This window comes from Palaemon carinicauda, chromosome 14 (assembly GCF_036898095.1).
Source record: "Palaemon carinicauda isolate YSFRI2023 chromosome 14, ASM3689809v2, whole genome shotgun sequence".
Lineage (NCBI taxonomy): Eukaryota > Metazoa > Arthropoda > Malacostraca > Decapoda > Palaemonidae > Palaemon > Palaemon carinicauda.
In genome coordinates, this window is record NC_090738.1 from 115,824,888 (window position 1) to 115,829,921 (window position 5,034).

Here is a 5,034-nt window from a genome sequence, read left to right on the forward strand (position 1 = left end):
GTTCAAAAAATACATATGAAAATAAAAGTTTCATAGGGTTAACACTGGTTAACACTTGAGCTCGTAACTAAGCAGTAATAAAATATTGCTGTTATGTCCGTTTAAGATAGAGATTGAATAGTGATTGAAATAAGGAAATGAATAGATTGATGTATCTTAATGAATCGTTGATGAGTTTGAGGGTAAATTTATGACATGTCTAGTTAGACTGGAAAAGAGATTGGTGAGGATAATCCCAAGATTTAAGTAAACATAGGGATGTTTACTGACATTCGATTTACATTTTAAATCTAAATCTATTTTTATATTCATTTGAATTTAATTTTATTTAATTTTCATTATTCGTATCTATGTAATTAAATTTTTCATAAGTATTTGATTTAAATTATTTTGTCTTTAGATTTATTTAATGTTTGTCATATATTATATCTCACTTTGAATTTAAAATATAGATATAATTTGTTTTTATTATGTTGATTTATATTGAATGCTATTTAATTATATTTTTTTAAATTTTCATGTTCTTAACAAATATTTAATTTGTGTAAAGTATTTTATTTTTGATTAAATTTGTTTAATATCAGGCATCCCGTATTTGTTAAGAAGGTATTATTTATTATTTATCATTCATTAATTTCCTATGAACATAATGTTGGTACTTAACGTCCAATAAAAATAATGGGCTGCAGCCATATTGCAGTAATTTTTTTTTTAATAAGCGAACATCATATGGCAACACCTTGCAATAATAAAGCAACTATGCACAACCTACATTGTGTCTGAAGAGGGTCAGACGAGGTCAGTCAGGATGGCTTGAAAGAGGAGGGGGAGGAGCCAGTGAGTGAGGCTGGGTCATAGGTCGCGAAGTTCCTTCGACTTTTTGATATTGAGGACAGGCCAAATAAAGCTTTGCGGAAGGGTGTTCCTCCTGGCAGGTTCTGGCCAGGGATCCAAGGACAAAGGAGCGCCATCTGAGAGAGAGAGAGAGAGATGAGAGGAGAGAGAGGAGAGAGGAGAGAGAGAGAGAGAGAGAGAGAGAGAGAGTTTTCTATAGCATACTTGGGAAGTAACAGATTTTAGAGAGATAGAGAGATTTCTTACAGCATATTTGAGGAGTACATTTGAGAGAGAGAGAGAGAGAGAGAGAGAGAGAGAGAGAGAGAGAGAGGAGAGAGAGAGAGAGAGAGAGAGAGAGAGAGAGAGAGAGAGAATTTTCTATAGCATACTTGGGAAGTAACAGATTTGAGAGGGATACAGAGATTTCCTACAGCATATTTAAGAAGAAATACATTTGGGAGAGGAGAGAGAGAGAGAGAGAGAGACAGAGAGAGAGAGAGAGAGAGAGAGAGAGAGAGAGAGAGAGAGTTACAAGTATTTTGGATGTCTCAAAACCATTTTAGTCCATCGTCGGAGAGAAATAGATAGAGAGATTTCCTATAGGAATACTTGAGAAGAAAGATATTAGAGAGAGAGAGAGAGAGAGAGAGAGAGAGAGAGAGAGAGAGAGAGAGAGAGAGAGATTTCCTAAAGCAAACTTGAGAAGGAATACATTTGAGAGAGAGGAGAGAGAGAGAGAGAGAGAGAGAGAGAGAGAGAGAAGAGAGAGAGAGATTTCCTAAAGCAAACTTGAGAAGGAATACATTTGAGAGAGAGAGAGAGAGAGAGAGAGAGAGAGAGAGAGAGAGAGAGAGAGAGAGAGAGATTTCCTAAAGCAAACTTGAGAAGGAATACATTTGAGAGAGAGAGAGAGAGAGAGAGAGAGAGAGAGAGAGAGAGAGGAGAGAGAGAGAGAGAGAGAGAGAGACAGACAGACAGACAGAGAGATTTCTTATAGCATATTTGAGAAAAAAGACATTTAAAAAAGATTTCGTACAGCATATTTGGGAAGTAGACATGTATGAGAGAGAGAGAGAGAGAGGAGAAGAGAGAGAGAGAGAGAGAGAGAGAGAGAGAGAGATTTCCTAAAGTAAACTTGAGATGGAAGACATTTAAGAGAGAGAGAAAGAGAGATTCAGTACAGCATATTTTGGAAGTAGACATGTATAAGAGAGAGAGAGAGAGAGAGAGAGAGAGAGAGACGTGTCTTGGTATTTAATGAGGCTTTATGGTTCATATTAGCTCACATATTTCGCTCTACGGTTTTTTTTTTTCTCTCGGGATAGGCCATAGGTTTTGGCACCTTAGTGTGACATAGCTGGTACCGTTAGAATCAGTTTTATCACTAGTCCAGGCAAAGTAGGGTCAATGATTTTGCAGATTTCTTAAAGCATCTTCTCGCATTTAGAATATTCTTTGAAGCCTATTTTGAAATTTGGAATATTCTTCAAAGCATATTCTGAAATTTGGAATATTCTTTAAATAATCTCCTAAATTTGGAATATTCTTTAAATAATCTCCTAAAATTTGGAATATTCTTTAAAGCATATTCTGAAATTTTGAATTTTCTAGAAATAATCTTCTGACATTTGGAATATTTCTAAAGCATCTTCTGAAATTCTGAAAATTTTTAAAGCATCTTCTGAAATTTGAACTATTCTTTAAAGCAACTTCTGAAATTTGGAATATTCTTTAAATAATCTTCTAAAATTCTGAATATTTTTAAAGCCACTTCTGAAATTTGGAATATTTTAAAGCACCTTCTGAAATTTGGATTATTCTTTAAATAATCTTCTGAAATTAGGAATATTCTTTAAAGCGTCTTCTGAAATTCTGAATATTCTTTAAAGCCTCTTCTGAAATTTGGAATATTCTTTAAATAATCTTTTGAAATTTGGAATATTCTTTAAATAATCTTTTGAAATTTGGAATATTCTTTAAAGCATCTTCTGAAATATGGAATATTCTTTAAATAGTCTTCTGACATTTGGAATATTTGTTAATTCATCTTAGGAAATTTGGAATATTCTTGAAAGCCTTTTCTTAAATTTTGAATATTCTTTAAAGCATCTCAGATTTTGGGATATTCTTTAAAGCATCTTTTCGTAGTGCTTTTATATAGCTTCTTAATTTGGTAGCCTTTGAGTTTAACACAAACTGACTGGGAATTTAACGAACAAACGAACTGTTTATTTGATTCATTACTGCAGTTTGTTTTATTAACTAGCGTGGAAAATACTGTGATCATTGTTGCCTTATAAATACAATGTCTAAAACTTGATTTTGCAAGAAAATGAAAATGCTCAACATTGCTAAAGGCTTTAACGGTTAACCGAATGTAGACTTACGTGATGGTAGATTTTCTATTGTTTTTGCTGCCCTTAACTCGTCGTATTTGTTCCTGTTTTGGTCCTTTAATCCTAAACCTGTTTAATAATCACATGCTGTCAAATTTGTATTTTTGTTAAAAACGTTCTCTTGCATGCTGTTCTATCTCGCTTCTCTTCCTCGCGTTTATTTTTGAAGTTTTTATAGTTTATATATGAACGATGTAATTCAATGTTTTTATTGTTCTTAAAATCTTTTTTGATTGTTTATTACTTTTCTTTTAATTTATTTTCTTGTTTCCTTTCCTCACTTAGCTGTTTTTCTCTGTTGGAGCCCTTGGGCTTATAGCATCTTGCGTTTCCAACTAGGGTTATAGCTTGGCTTGTAATAATAATAATAATAATAATAATAATAATAATAATAATAATAATAATAATATCGATTACAATCTGAATGTGAAAATGTAAAGGTAAATAAAAGTAATTATCACGGTTAATTCAGTTTCTTTTGTTATTTTTATGCCTGCAGTTAATGGGGACTATAATATGGTAAGCCATTGACAGCCTTTATCCGCTCTTCTCTATTGCAGTTAGAAAAGATTTGATCCTGCCATTTGGATTGCTACTGTATGTATTGTAGTTAACAACAATTTTTATAGGTTGATCCTTTTTTTGTGATCCATTTAGTTGGATGTTAACTCAATTGTTTGGCCTTATCTCTTCTGTAAATTTCAGTGCAAGATTGAATAGTGCCATATTGATGCTGGGTTAAATTCGGAATATTATTTTGAGTCATAATAATAGGAGGAAAATTGTTTTTTCCCTAGATTGTTGTTATTCTGACTGAAAAGGTTTTTGGTATTAAAGTAGTGAAGATATACAGGTTGATATTAAAACTATTAATCTTTTTAGAAAGTCTTGTTTTATCTTCAAGATTGAATTATCGTTTTGGAGTTTTCTGGCATTCTTACATCTTAGGTCATTGAGAAATTTGAATGAATGCAATTGAATATTTCACTTACTATTCATTTAGCGGCAGACACTTCTCAAGGGAATTAGCCCTCTTTTGTCTATGAAAAAAAAAAAGTCATTGTTAAATGATTGAAGGCCGATGTGGTAAAGTCCCTGATTGATGAACGCCAGACTGGAGTTGGAGTCCCGCTCAAACTTGTTAGTTTCTTTGGCCATTGCAACCTCACCATCCTCTTGAACTAAGAATGGGATGTTTAGGGGAGCCTATAGGTCCATCTGCTGAGTCATCAGCAGCCATTGACTGGCCCTCCTTGGGCCTAGTTAGGGTGGAGAATGGCTTGGGCACTGATTATATGTATATGTGGTCAGGGTTTAGGGGATTGTCCTACTTGATAGAGCACTATCAGTTGTCCCTTAAAGGTTTGAAGGCCACTCATGAATGTCAGAGGCAAGGGACAGTGACATTTTCCTATCAAGCAGGACGATGCCCTAGAGACTGACCATATTACATATGATCAGCGCCCAGGCCCCTCTCCACCTAAGCAAGGACCAAGGAGGTCCAGGCAATGGCTGCTGATGACTCAGCAAATAGACCTATGGGCTTCCCCAAACCCCCATCCTTACCTCACAAGGATGGCAAGGTTGCAGCGACCAAAGGAACTAACGAGTTTGAGCGGGACTCGAACACCGTTCTGGCATTTACCTGGCAAGGACCCTACCACCCGGCCACCACAACCCTTAAACTTTTAAGCAATAACGAATATATGAGGCCGGGAAGGAGACAGGACTGAATCGATCATCAAGGAAGTAATCACTTACACTGTTAAAAAAACCGTAATTTTAATCGGAAAATATACTG